At 41.5% G+C, this 15,350-nt stretch overlaps 1 protein-coding gene across 2 annotated transcripts in view; it reads right to left on the bottom strand.

Annotated features, from left to right (window-relative positions):
- Positions 1-15,350, bottom strand: part of ARB2A (ARB2 cotranscriptional regulator A) — a 631,322-nt gene that overhangs the window by 318,723 nt on the left and 297,249 nt on the right. The window lies entirely within an intron of this gene.

The raw sequence follows: 15,350 nt of genomic DNA, 5'->3' as shown, positions 1-15,350 counted from the left end.
TTATATCCCCAAATAGTCCATCCTCTTAGCATGTTAGCACGCACCCAGGTGTGTACTAATATGCTATTCAATGCAGCGTCACCAGCGGTGACATGCGTACCTGTGTTCGCTGTGACGACACTTCTGAATACCGGGCACTTCCAGTCATGCGCAGTATGAAGCCGGATGTACGTGTCCCGGCTTTAGAGAGGTCTCCTGCGTATGTCCGGAAGTGCATAGCATTTAGAAGAGCGTGCTAACATGCTAAGAGGACGGACTAGTTGGGGGATATAATGCTCTTGGGACTAGTTCCTGCGCTCATTAGCATAAGATAAAAGATCTTTAGAAATACTTTTACTAAAGATCCTTTATCTATGCCACTAGATACAGGGACAGTTAGGCAGGGATTAGCAATATACACCCAGAACTGCTCATGGTTCTGGGTGCAAATTGCACCTGACAGGTTCCCTTTAAGTACCTAGTGCCTCTCAGTGATAGGCTGAGAGGCACTTCCAGGAAATGGCGAGCTGGCACTTTAAGTGAAGGGCAACAGTGGGCATGCAAGGCCTAGGAGCACTCCCAGAGGACCTGTGTGACGTGCACAGGCCCTGGGAGGGGGAAACAGAGGAGGCCCATGTGGAGAACCGCAGGGTAGCCAGGCAGGGCAGTGTGGGCCGTCTGTGACGATAAGTGAGTCAGCGTCCCTGCATGGAAGAGGGTGAGCAGTGCAGGGATGCTGGCGCTATACACACTTACAAGATCTATAGTAAAAAGCTTGTAAGCACTACACCCTTCGCAGAGTATCAATGGTGGCTTGTCTCCTAAGCAGAGGATGGCCGATACTTAAGCGGGCTTTACACGCTGCGACATCGCTAATGCGAACTCGTTGGGGTCACGGAATTCGTGACGCACATCCGGCCGCATTAGCTATGCCGTTGCGTGTAACACCGATAAGCGATTTTGCATCGTTGCAAAAACGTGCAAAATCGCTAATCGGCGACACGGGGGTCCATTCTCAAATCTCGTTACTGCAGCAGTAACGAGGTTGTTCCTCGTTCCTGCGGCAGCACACATCGCTGCGTGTGACGCCGCAGGAACGAGGAAGCTCCCCTTACCTGCCTCCCGGCCGCTATGAGGAAGGAAGGAGGTGGGCGGGATGTTACGTCCCGCTCAGCTCCGCCCCTCCGCTGCTATTGGGCGGCGGTTCAGTGACGTCGCTGTGACGCCGCACGGACCGCCCCCTTAGAAAGGAGGCGGTTCGCCCGTCACAGCGACGTCGCCGGACAGGTATGTATGTGTGACCGGTCTGGGCGATGTTGTGCGGCACGGGCAGCGATTTGCCCGTGTCGCGCAACAGATAGGGGCGGCTACCCACACTAGCGATATCGGGACCGATATCGCAGTGTGTAAAGTAGCCTTTAGGCAATGAGCACCTATAAAAACACCTCCATTCTTAATAATGGAGACAAATTTTAATAAGAGTCAATTTTCAAAGTTTCTTGTTTTTTTTACAAGCACCTTGCAATTTTACTCATTTAAGAAGATGAGACAACTTCTTGCAGTGGCATGCATTCTAACACATCAGCCTATTCAAAATCCGTGTGGGTCACAGTGGTGGGACCCCAAGCATTCAGCAAGTTATTATCTATCCTGTAGGTACATACTTGCTTAGATGGACGTAACATGTAGCCTGGAGGAGTATAAACAATGAAAAATACAGAATGCAGGCACTGCTTCCAGGTTTCTCAAAAAATACACATTCTCAACAGAAAATACCTTCTTCCAGACAAATGAGAAGAAAAACCTTATCCAGCCCCATAAATCATGTAGAAACCCGCTTTACTAACCAGCGTATTATCTCCATTTATTATTGGGTCTTTCTGGAGAATCATATAACATGGATTCCTGTATAAATAACATATTTGCAAGCCACTATTTACACAAGAAAAATGACGTTATTAAATGAAACGTTCAATCATAATTTTTTTTTAAAATGTTTATGTTTTCTTTAAAAAGGTTGTAAAAAAATCTAAGAAGTTATTACATCGCTGACATTACTGCACCGAGAAAATATTATTATGTTCCGCTGCCTCTAAAGGACAAGCATTTGAATTTACTAACGTAATATTACAGTCATTAATTGTTAAATACCAAGTTCAAGTAATGCAAGAGACAAAGCCTTATCGACCGGTGCAGATTCTAACATCTAGGCACTCCAAGGTCTGCAGTTATGATGGACTACCTGCGCTGATAACACATGGAATTATCTAAACAACATTTGCATATTTGTGTAATTATTTCCTAAGGTTAATTAGCTGCTGCGGAGCAGTTTGCCCTTTGAGACTGCCTGACGTGACAGGTTCGCATACTTCCCGTACTCTTGCCAAAAGTGACAGATTCTCCTCTACAGACCGGATGCAGGAAACTTTGAGGAAGGGATAACCGTAAGAATTGGATTTTTTAGAAGTTTGACGGCAGGCAGTGGGAAGGAAGGAAGACGTCCGCGCAAACGTCGCTCGGTGGTTACACAGACAGATGATAAACTATTCCCATTCAAAATTTCCTACACACTTGATCGCATATAAGAGAAAATTTGCAGACAAGAAATCAAACATAGATGGGAGCTGGCAGATGCTCCTGGGAAAAAAAAAAAATGAAAAGACACTTGCAAAACACAGTCAACGCGAAAAACAAAAAAAATGTGTGATCGCTATTGCTTCCAAATTCTAGAGTGGAGATAACAGAGCCAGAGAGGTGGAACGGCGACCATTGTGCCAACTCTTGATTCTCGTTGGCAAAACTCCCACAATGCACTGGGAACAAATGTTTACCAATGCAGAATACTGTATCCGCATCGGGTCTGTTGTGAATCGGTGGCTGCCCAGCCAAATACCGGCGCTCCATAGTAAACACAAGCGTGTACACAGCTGCAGACACCTTGTCCACATTTCAAGTAATTACATCAATACAACAGGAATTGCTTCAAGATCAATGTGGTTAACCTAACGATTGCATTATACTATGGAACATTAGTTGGGATTGAACTGCTTGTCATTATATTTAATTACACATTCAAGACACTTTTTTTTTCCTCCTCCTAAATTACAACAATAAGACGATATCCCCACAACCAGCCAATTAATCAACTGGGATTTTTATGTCCATGCAAAAAAAAAAAAAAAAAAAAAAAAGGAATAATCTGAATCTAAAATAGATCATGTATAAAAAAAAAGGGGGCCAGGTCAAATATTAGAATAATAGTAGAAATGCTATTACTGTCTGGGAAAGTTACTACAAAGACCCAGCCAGGATGGTCAGTGGCCCGAATTCTATCTCCTTCAGTCGTTCCCTTATAAATGTTTTAACATTTCTTTTCACTTTGTATACAATGTATAATTTATAATGAAAAATTTTATTCCACAATTCTGTACACAATTAAATTGTGATGTTTCTACCTAGATTTGCTGTTAGATCACATTTAATAGCAAACACACATATAATTTGCTAAACAGGGGCCCCTCTCCCCCTGTACCAGTCTGTGCCTTGTATTGTTCAAGATTATTGTACTTGTTCTTATTATGTGTACCCCTTATGAAATGTAAAGCACCATGGAATAAATGGGGCTATAATAATACATAAAAATAATAATAATAATAATTATTAAATTATACTTGAAATTTCAGGTAACATTTAAGTAAAAGCTGTTGTGTGTGCACATGAAAGAAGGATTTGGTTCCTGCATTTTTTAACAGTTTTTTGCTCTCAGCTCTGATTTTTAGGTCTCTCTGAGCTGGTGGGAGGAAACAAACTACTATGATCTCTCTCATACACAGCATGTATGGGAGGGATTCCTGCTCTCCTGTCTATATAGCATATACGGTATAAGTAGTCGTCATATGGGGAACAGTATACAGCACTACTGAGCCGTGTAGCTGTGAATCCAGCACATGGGTAAGGTTAAATGCTAGAAAGTAGCAGAATTGCGGGTCTATTTGTGTGTTTCCTTTTTCCACTCTGCTCTGCATGGATTTAGGAAAAGGTCACATTTAAACATACAATATATTTTAAACCCTAAAGACATTTAAAGACATATTGATGATAAACCGGAGGCATTCAAACAGGATATCATCATTTGGCATCCCTTCTTTCAGATTACAAATAACCTATCCAAGTTATGTTCTATGTTAATATTAATAGAGCACTAATACATCTCTAGCGCACACAGATTACGGTGACCCAGTTTTGTATGAAGTCATAATAGGACTGTTGCATACTTCTGTATACTTCTTGTATACTTCTTCAATACAATAGCATACAGGTAGAGCTAAGCAAATCGATTTGAAGCAACTCGACAGTGTTGAATGTCAGGAAAGTTGCAGTTCCTCGCGAATTAGAACAATTTGATTTGCAAGAAAACGCCCACAAAAATACCCAGTGTCATTGACATAGTGCATTAGCCAGAGAATGCTCACATGACCTCAAGCACAGCAGCAATGGCTTCCCCATAATGCCTTGCAGCTTTTAAATCACATAGTATTGCACAGCCAATCAGGGGGCACTATCTGAGCCACGCTAAAAATTGAGGAAGGGAATAAAGGAGCCTTTTCTAGGTTGCGACAAACTGTAGAGAAGACCAAAGTGCACAAATCAGCATTAGAGAGGAGAGAGAAAGAGCTAAAACAGAATATTCCAGACTAAGTAAGGCGTACAACTGCTGCAGGGTAGAAAGAATATGGGAGTGGTAGTCTGTTAATAATACACAGATGCGATTGATTTCTGGAGAGAGATCAGAGGTGCCAGCAGCAGTAACAGTAGGATTTTGATCGGTGATATACGCAAGGAAGGCCGGCACCTTGTCCTGCTGCCTGTGAATTGCACGTTTCTTTATTCTTCAAGCATTAGAAATCAGGGGCCAGTTTAGAACCATTTTTTTCTGCTGAAGAAATAAAAAAAAGTGAAGTCACAAAGCCAGTGCTGGTCAGAGAAAGCGCGCTTCCTTGCTTGTGACACGTGATAAGTGAGTGTTCTGATGTTTTAGCATTTATCGTGTAATCCTACTTGTGAAGGGGGTGATTTTTTTTTTCTTAAGATAAAATTCCCAACAAATAAAACACATTTAAATACAACAGTCTAACAGTCAAAGTGTGCGTGTTACCAAAATGTTTTTCGTTTTTACACACTTGTGAGATTTTACTTCCTCATTTGCTATACCATATAGTGCCCTGTTGCAGATGCTGGCTTTTAGGACACGTACATACCCAGCATTTTTTGGGAAAAATGGGGTTGACACTTGCTATAAAAAACCCCACACATTTAACTCTGCATATTTAGTTATTATTGTGAACTGTACAATTCACAGCAATACTGTGAGGTGCAACCACATTTTGCTTTCTGGGGGGTACCTACCAACATTGCTTTTCTTTTTTTTGCAGGCTTTTTGATAAGAGGGACATTATTTTTGTTATTAAATCAGTACATTTTAATCATCACGGTCTCCATATCTGTTTTATTATCTAACAACTGGACACACTACAAAAATACTCCTGTGTTTTGACGTATTTTGCTTTCGAGGCATATACTTGCCTGCCATTTTTTATGGGAAGAGGAGTTTAAGGCTGCTTTCACACATCCGGTTTTAACAGTGCGGCTAAATCCGGCTCTAAAACCTATGCAACAGATGCGTCGAAAAAAAACAGTTCCTTTGCTTAAGTTTTTACATGCGGCCCGTCCGGTTTTTGCCGGTTGCGGCACGCCACTGAGCATGCGCAGTGCAAAAAAAACGCATGCGGCGGCCGGATGCATTTTTTGCCGTATCGCGTTGCATCCAGCGTCCATAGGCATACATTGGAAAAAGCGCCGCATCGACTGGATGCAGCGCGATGCGGGTTTTTTTGCCGGACAAAAAACGTGCCAGGCAACGTTCCATCCGGCCGCCGCATCGGCTAAATATGCCGCATCCGGCAAAAGCCGGACTGAACGCAAGGCCATGCGGCACAATCTGGCACTAATGAAAGTCTATGTGGAAAAAACGCAACCGGCAGCAAAAATAACCGGTTGCGTTTTTTCTGCAAAGAGCCGGATTGTGCCACACAGCAAAAACCTGATGTGTGAAAGCAGCCTAACAAAAAAAACAAAAAAACAAAAAGCTATACATTTCAATTGTTCAAGTCCATCTTGTGTAGTCAACTTTCAGATCCCTAAAGTCACACCTAGACTGCAGTTGTTTTTACATTAGACATTTTAGGCGTCATCAAGGGTTGAATAACTGTGGTTGAAAATTTTAGAAACACTACGGTAATTATATTTGTGTATAAAATGTATGGAAAAAGTCAAATCTTCCACTGGCTGCCATCGTTCTACCCATACCCATATATGTTGAGCTCACTTTCATATTACAACAGCTGTGTTTCCGTTAAAGAGTTTCAAAGAGGTTGAATGTATTCATAGGTAACCTCAAATTGTCTCTCCAGTAAAGGAGACAAACTCTAGCACAGCGCCACCTATTGGAAGTAGCGATCCTAAAAGTCACAAGTGGATTTTCAACAATCCTTTGCAATATGACTCAGGATATATAAGCTTATATATCCTGAGTCATATTGCAAAGGATTGTTGAAAATCCACTTGTGACTTTTAGGATCGCTACTTCCAATAGGTGGCGCTGTGCTAGAGTTTGTCTCCTTTACTGGAGAGACAATTTGAATATTTCCCAGAGGGGCATTGCAGCTATAAGTCCCCTTACCTGGCAGCCAGACTGGCTTGCAAAGTCTCCTTAAGGAGAATAGTGTTCCCCCGTGGTCCCCACATAGCTTTCTCATGAGCCAGATCAGACACCCCCATACTTTGCACTGACGAGGGGCAAGCACCCCGAAACACCGTGTCTGCAAATTGGGATTCTGATCTGGCTTATATATCCTGAGTCATATTGCAAAGGATTGTTGAAAATCCACTTGTGACTTTTAGGATCGCTACTTCCAATAGGTGGCGCTGTGCTAGAGTTTGTCTCCTTTACTGGAGAGACAATTTGAATATTTCCCAGAGGGGCATTGCAGCTATAAGTCCCCTTACCTGGCAGCCAGACTGGCTTGCAAAGTCTCCTTAAGGAGAATAGTGTTCCCCCGTGGTCCCCACATAGCTTTCTCATGAGCCAGATCAGACACCCCCATACTTTGCACTGACGAGGGGCAAGCACCCCGAAACACCGTGTCTGCAAATTGGGATTCTGATCTGGCTTATATATCCTGAGTCATATTGCAAAGGATTGTTGAAAATCCACTTGTGACTTTTAGGATCGCTACTTCCAATAGGTGGCGCTGTGCTAGAGTTTGTCTCCTTTACTGGAGAGACAATTTGAATATTTCCCAGAGGGGCATTGCAGCTATAAGTCCCCTTACCTGGCAGCCAGACTGGCTTGCAAAGTCTCCTTAAGGAGAATAGTGTTCCCCCGTAGGTAACCTCAGTATGTTACATATATTTTACGTTAATTAAAGAGTTAGAAGTGTTTCCAATTTACGGTGAATCCAATTCTCTGCAAATGTAAAGGCCCAGTCACACACAACGACTTACCAGCGATCTCGAAAACGATGCGACCTGATAAGGATCGCTGGTAAGTCGCTGGGAGGTCACTGGTGAGATGTCACACAGTCAGACCTTGCCAACGAGTCAAACACAGAAATGTGCCCTGCCCAGCAGGACATCGCTTTTTAAGAAAATGGCTTGGACCATTCTGCAACGACTAGAGATGTCACAGCAGGGGCCTGATCGCTGGTAGATGTCACACATAACAAGATCGCTAACAGGATCGCTACTGCGTCACAGAAACCGTGACTAAGCAGCGATCTCGTTATGTGTGACGGTACCTTAATCCTTTGGAAAATTTTGACAAAGGTGAAAATTTGAATTTCAAAAGATTTTATCATCTAACACAGATTTTTGTCCTGTTGGACCCTATATATATGGAACTTTCTATGGAGAGAAAAAAAAGTAGGGTACAGGTGTATTGTAAAAAGCCGTTCACATAGCTCTGCTATCCGTAAAAGCTTTCAGCCTAACATGTTAAGTAAAAGAAGTACCCAGGAAACGGCACTTATAAGCCCAGATCCGTTAAGAGTTTTGTACTCCAGTTTTAATTATGAATATACAGGAATAAGATGCGATAAATTCTTTATACGTATTAAATGCCTCTCATCAGGGTTGTGTGCTTCCATGTGCCTCATCAAAAATGTTATTCCCATATGGAGATGGTAGTCGACACCATAGCAAGAACATAATTGTCGAAGGACTCACACTCACATTCTTATTCTTTGTTTGTGATACTACCTTTTATTTTTTCTTCCTTTACAAGGTTTACAATTGCATTGACGAACAAATCAATCTCGTGTATGCTGATGTTTACTATTTGACCATGGAACTGACTGTTTAATTTTTTTTTTGTTATGTTTAAAAATTTGAATAAAAAAGATGTTTAAAAAAAAAAAAAATGTTATTCCAGTTCGAGACAAGCATAACATTTCTGGTGTAAGAAATGCCATCACTTTCCATTTGACAGCTTGGTGTAGCAATATTCCATCCAACGTAGGTTCCTTCACAATGCCACACATTTTGGTGGTGCTGCTTGAAACTTGTGTGAAAATGCCAAAAGCTGCTAAATTTTTTGGGAACTCTGCATTGCACAAACATTTTGTAACTATTTATACTAGAAAACCTGTGTGTAACGCCAGCCTGGATCCACAGACTCAGACGGCCTGTAATGGACAGGCTAGAGGGAAGCCACTCACCAAGCAGACCCCTGAAACTCTTTAACCCCTATACAGGGATTTGGAATTACACAGGGTATTGGAGATCACTACCTGTGGAAGGCTGCAGTCTGAGAGAGTAGTCGTCAGGCAGGGTCAAACCAGGAATTGCGGAACAGGGACAGAATCGGCAGCAAGGACGTAATCAGAAACAAGCAGAGGTCAAATCTGGATCGGGTAGCGAGGTACAAAAACAGCAGGCAGGAGGGTAGCCAGGAAACAAGCGGTAATCAGCACACAAAATCACATAACAGGACGAAACAGGAGCCAGAATTTTCAGAACTATCTCTGGCAGAGGTCAGCAGACAGGAGGGGCATTAACAAGGGTATGGTGTCTTCCCACAGGCTGTAGCTGAATGATGGTACTTCAGCTGGGAGACACCCGCCACCTACAGTCAGCCAGTGGCACTGCAGATCCCCAGGAAACCCAGACCAGTGGATGATCGGAGCCTGCGCCCACCGGCGCTGCTGGCATCGACTCCTCTCCCATCACCTGCATTATCCACGGCAGGAACACGGCGTCGCCTGGCGATCGGAGTAGAAGTCGATGGAGCGGACTCCGTTGGTGACGTAACACTTTGTGAAGAACTTAAATCAAAGTGTTTTATCAGCCCCCAAGTTATTAACTGTTACATCTGTTGAAGGCCATAGGCTCAAAATAGCTACCTGGGACAGACATGGAGAGAGAGACTCCATCTGGCAGATTTTCTGAGGAACACCAGCCTTCAGCCTTTAACCCATGTACAGGCATCTGGACTTAAAACAAGATCCACTGGATTGCTTCCAAGGAAGAGGCACTATCCAAAGGAGCGAGCAAGAGAATAATCAGGTAGCCAGGTCAGAATCAGGAGGTCAGTGTAGGGACAAAATTGAAATGAATGAGAATAGTCAAAAAAAGCAAGCTGATGAAAAAAAACATTAGGACAGAATAGTAAGGCAAATTACACAGAAGCAGGTCGGAATATAACTGGGAGTGGTAAGCAGGCTTTCAGGATCTTAAATAGCTTACAGTCCAACCCAAAACCACACAGCAGTTAACTCGGTCTCCCAGTATGGATGAGACTACAAGTCCTTGAGGACACAAAACTAGAATTGACACCCCCATGTCACCCATAACAAGAGCGAGGTGCCGCCGGACGACAGAAGCAGAGGCAGGAAAGGCAGGAACTGATACAGATGTCACACTAACATGTCTATGGTGTGGTACACATCAGGTAAAAATTGCTTCTCTGACATCATCACAAGCAACATGATTTGCAATATAAAAACAAGGGTAGGGTCACACAGGAGGGAAATTTTTCTGTGGCAAAAAACTTGGATTTCACTGTAGAAATTCCATGGGTTTGCCGCAGATTTCACCCTTTCAAGAATACATGCGAAAGAAACAGCACAAAATTGCCATGCTTCAGAGAATTTATTCTGCAGGGTGTGGATGAGACTATGTGCATTGCAGTACCAATATTGTGGATGAAATTTTACTGTGGGTTTTCAAACTCACAGCAAATAATTCCTGTGTGGACACAACCCAATGACTGAGTTGAGGTAATCTTACGATTTTACCATGACTTGAACATAATATTTTGTCATAAATTATTAGCTTATAGGCTCACCTGCATGTTACCGTACGTTTAGCAAAGCAGGCACAGACTATTGTTGTAGCTAAAAGTGGACCGTGCCTTTTTATGTTCTTTTCTCATAATTCGGCTCATAAATGGATCAATTTGGATATTAGAAGAAATTTAGGGAATTGCTATTTATTCGAGTCTCTATAGGCACATAGTTTAACAAAGTTAAGATTTCTATAGTAAGCAAAATTCCCCTTCAGGTCTTCAGGCACATTTCCTACAATATGTAAATGTATTTATCCAATAGACATCATTTATCTTTTCCATTACACTGGATGAATATGTCTCATTCTATTATCTGTAGTGTATGAGATACTCCGGAGTGATATAACCTGAGATGTCACATCACCAGAAACATGCCACAATCTCTGAACCATTTCAAAGCCGAGCTGTACAAAAGGCACATATCACAGAACAATGGGTTTAGGAAGAGTGAATTCTTGTGCAGTATAAAGATTATCAAGACCAGACTGTCACACTGTGACCTTGCTGGCGTCTAGTTAATCTGACAATATTTCGGAGTGCATTGTTTCAAATCAATAACTAATTAACAAAAGTACAAAAGGAGTTGCACTCCTTTTCTGAGGTCCCTTGTTAAAATGGCTCCTGGACACATTTGGGCAGAAAGGTCACACTTATGACATCTTCACAAGCCTTTCAACATCTTTTCACTGTCAGATTACATTACTTTTAGAAATTAATTGTCATAACTTAAAACAAAAACCTATTTGTTACAGCCAGCTGTCATAATGACATGGTGAATAGGTGTTTTGATAGAAGCCTCTACTTCCAGTACTCGATCATATCTTAATTTTTGCACTTGACCTAGCTGGAAGATTGGGAGCAATCTTTGTGCTTTGGAAGCGGCGGTCAAACCTTGGGGACCCGGACTAGGTTTAGCTACTGAGGCATAATTAAGGGGAATTCCACAGACACCCGGAGAAAATGAGCATTCTCAAATAAGTAGAACACTTCCATTTTTCTAGGTATAAGACGAAACAGAGTTTAAGAAGAATTCATCATTTGTAAAGACTGTCATTAAGAACATAAAAAAACGATTTCCAGCATTGAGATATTTTATCCAAGGTGGCTTAAAACTACAGTGATGACATCTGATAAATAATGGATTCTGAGCCATGAATTTACTACATAAAAAAGATACAATCACCGCAATTCTCCAGTCTGGCCCATCGCGCAGGACTCTGCTAGGCAAGGAGCCAAAATGGTGACTGCTGTACATAGTCACAGCAATGTGACAAGTGCAAAAAGTGAAATGTAATGAACAAACATTTGAAACGACTAGTGACAACCCATCTTCACCTGAAAAAATATCTTCTGTTTTAACTCCTCCTCGTCATGGGCAATTTTTGATTTTGCATTTTTTTTTTAATTCCTTTTCCAGGAGACTGAATCTGCTAGAGCTATGCACTGCAGTATTTCAGTATTATGTCACATGTCAGAAAGGGTTAAAATGTTAATTTGATAGAAAGCAAATGTTCATTCTGTAAAAGAGGATGGTTCGTCCTGTGTCAGTGAACATGTATAGCCAGTTGGAACGACTGTAAATGCCTACATACACTAAAATGTGTATGGCTGCTTTAGCTTAGGTTCACATAAGAGTGTTTTCAATCAAAGTGCAGTCAGTGAAAAAACAGCAGTAGGGCGTCTTTTACTGATCAAATCTCCATGTAGAAAGAAAAAAAAAAACCCACAGCATCAACTAGAGTCTTCCAGATGGAGTCTGTCTATATATAAAGTCCAGTTTAAAACCCAGACTAAGAGAAGACTAAGTCCAGTTTAAAACCCAGACTAAGAGAAGATATTCAAGAGGGAAATGAAGAGGTGGAGTCTCTATGGGTGGAGATACAAGGAGGGAAAACTAATAAAATCCTCATAGGGGTTTGTTATAAGCCACCAAATATAACAGAAACCACTGAAAATGTATTATTGAAACAAATAGACAAAGCAGCAAATCACAATGAGGTGATTATTATGGGGGACTTCAATTACCCCGATATAGACTGGGAAACTGAAACCTGCGTATCTCAGAAAGGAAACCGGTTTCTGTCAGTAACTAAGGATAATTATCTGTCCCAACTTGTGCCGGGCCCAACTAGAGGGGCAGCCCTTCTGGACTTAATTTTAAGCAACAGGCCAGATAGAATAACAGACGTACGAGTGGATGGGCACCTAGGGAATAGTGACCACAATATAATACAATTCCACTTGTCCTTCAGTAAGGTGCCTTGGAGGGGGGTTACAAAAACGCTGAATTTCAGGAAAGCAAAGTTTGATCAACTTAGAGAAGACCTTCGCCAAATTGATTGGGACAATGTCCTCAAAAATGGGAGCACAGAAAATAAGTGGGAAATTTTTAAATCGGTATTAAACACCCACTGCGAGCTAGCCATACCATACAGAAATAAAAGGGCTAGGAACACGAGAAAACCAATGTGGCTAAATAAGGATGTAAAAGGGGCAATGAATAATAAGAAAAAGGCATTTAAAAAGCTAAAACAAGAAGGCAGCGAGGAAGCATTAAAAATATATAGAGAAAAAAATAAAATGTGTAAAAAACAAATATATTTAGCAAAAGTAGAAACTGAGAGACTCATTGCTAAGGAAAGCAAAACAAATCCCAAACTATTCTTTAATTATATAAACAGAAAAAAGATTAAAATTGATGGTGTTGGCCCTTTAAAGAATAATGAGGGTAAAATCATAGAAAGCGATGTGGCAAAAGCAAATGTTTTAAATACTTTTTTCTCAACTGTGTTCACACAGGAAAAGCATATGCCAGGGGAAATACAGAGTGATCATGTAAATGCCCCATTAAGTATGACCTGCCTAACCCAGGAAGAAGTGCAGAACCGACTTAGTAACATTAAAATTGACAAATCACCAGGCCCTGATGGCATTCACCCTCGGGTATTAAGGGAGTTAAGTAATGTGATAGACAGGCCTCTATTCCTTTTATTTAAAGACTCTATAGAAACTGAGTCTGTTCCACTGGATTGGCGGCTAGCAAATGTGGTACCAATATTCAAAAAAGGGTGCAAAAGGGAACCTGGAAACTATAGGCCGGTAAGCTTAACATCTGTTGTGGGTAAAATGTTTGAAGGGTTTTTAAGGGATACTATTATGGAATGTCTCAATGTTAATAACTGTTTAACTCCATATCAACATGGATTTATGAAGGATCGCTCCTGTCAAACTAACCTGATCAGCTTCTATGAGGATGTAAGCTCTCACATGGACCGAGGAGAAGCATTGGATGTCATTTATCTCGACTTCGGTAAAGCATTTGACACTGTCCCACATAAAAGACTGCTAAGTAAAATGAGAAAGCTTGGGCTCGGGGAAAATGTGTGTAGATGGGTAGGTAGCTGGCTTAGTGGTAGAAAACAAAGAGTGGTTATTAATGGTGCATACTCAGATTGGGCCAGGGTTACTAGTGGGGTGCCACAGGGGTCTGTATTGGGCCCCCTACTATTTAATATATTTATTAATGATCTGGTGGATGGTTTACAGAGTAAAATATCAGTATTTGCAGATGATACAAAACTATGTAAGGTAGTTAACACAAAGGAGGACAGTTTGCAACTACAGATGGACTTGAGTAAATTGGAGAATTGGGCTGAAAAATGGCAAATGAGGTTTAACACAGATAAGTGTAAGGTTATGCACATGGGAAGGAGAAACAGATGCTACGATTTCTTACTAAATGGGAAACTGCTGGGGAAATCAGACATGGAAAAAGACTTAGGCATCTTAGTGAATAAGAATCTAAATTGGAGTGCCCAGTGTCAGGCAGCAGCCACCAAAGCAAATAGGGTGATGGGATGCATTAGAAGAGGTCTGGGGGCACGAGATGAAAACATCATTCTCCCTCTGTACAAATCACTAGTCAGACCACAGTTGGAGTATTGTGTGCAATTTTGGGCGCCGGTGCTGAAGAAAGACATTACTGAACTTGAAAGGGTTCAGAGGCGGGCTACTAAAATAATAAATGGAATGGGTGCATTACAATACACGGAAAGGTTATCAAAATTAGGTCTATTTACTCTAGAAAAGAGAAGACTTAGGGGAGACCTAATAAATATGTACAAATATATCAGAGGGCCATATAGAGATCTCTCCCATGATCTGTTTGTACCAAGGACTATGACAAGAACAAGGGGGCATTCTTTTCGATTGGAGGAAAGAAAATTCCTACATCAGCATAGAAGAGGGTTCTTCACGGTAAGAGCAGTGAGGCTCTGGAACTCTCTTCCTGAGGAAGTGGTGATGGCCAACTCACTGAATGAATTTAAGAGAGGAATGGATGCATTTCTTGTTAGCAAAAGTATAGAAGGTTATAAATAGCATAATCTTACAGGTAGATAGAAGAGCGACCAAGATTATTAGAGGAATGGGTGGGCTGCAATACCAAGACAGGTTATTAAACTTGGGGTTAGTTAGTTAGGAAAAACAAAGGCTTAGGGGGATCTAATCACAATGTATAAATATATGAGGGGACAGTACAGAGACCTTTCCAAAGATCTCTTTACACCTAGGCCTGCGACTGGAACACGGGGGCATCCGCTACGTCTTGAGGAAAGAATGTTTAATCATAATCACAGATGAGGATTCTTTACTGTACGAGCAGTGAGACTATGGAGCTCTCTGCCGTATGATGTTGTATTGAGGGATTCACAAGTAAAATTTAAGCAGAGCCTGATCGCATTAATTGAAAAATATAATATTACCAGTTATGTATATTGGATTTTATGACAGGGTATTGATCCAGGGAACTAGTCTGATTGCCGTATGTGGAGTCAAGAAGGAATTTTTTTCCCCATTGGAGCTTATTTGACACATTGGGGTTTTTTTGCCTTCCTCTGGATCAACATGTTAGGCTACGGGTTGAACTAGATGGACTTAGAGTCTCCCTTCAACCTTAAAAACTATGAAA

The sequence above is a fragment of the Anomaloglossus baeobatrachus genome, chromosome 1 (assembly GCF_048569485.1).
Source record: "Anomaloglossus baeobatrachus isolate aAnoBae1 chromosome 1, aAnoBae1.hap1, whole genome shotgun sequence".
Classification (NCBI taxonomy): Eukaryota; Metazoa; Chordata; class Amphibia; order Anura; family Aromobatidae; genus Anomaloglossus; species Anomaloglossus baeobatrachus.
The sequence above is the reverse complement of the archived record's forward strand: the minus strand, read 5'-3'. Positions and strand labels throughout refer to the sequence as shown.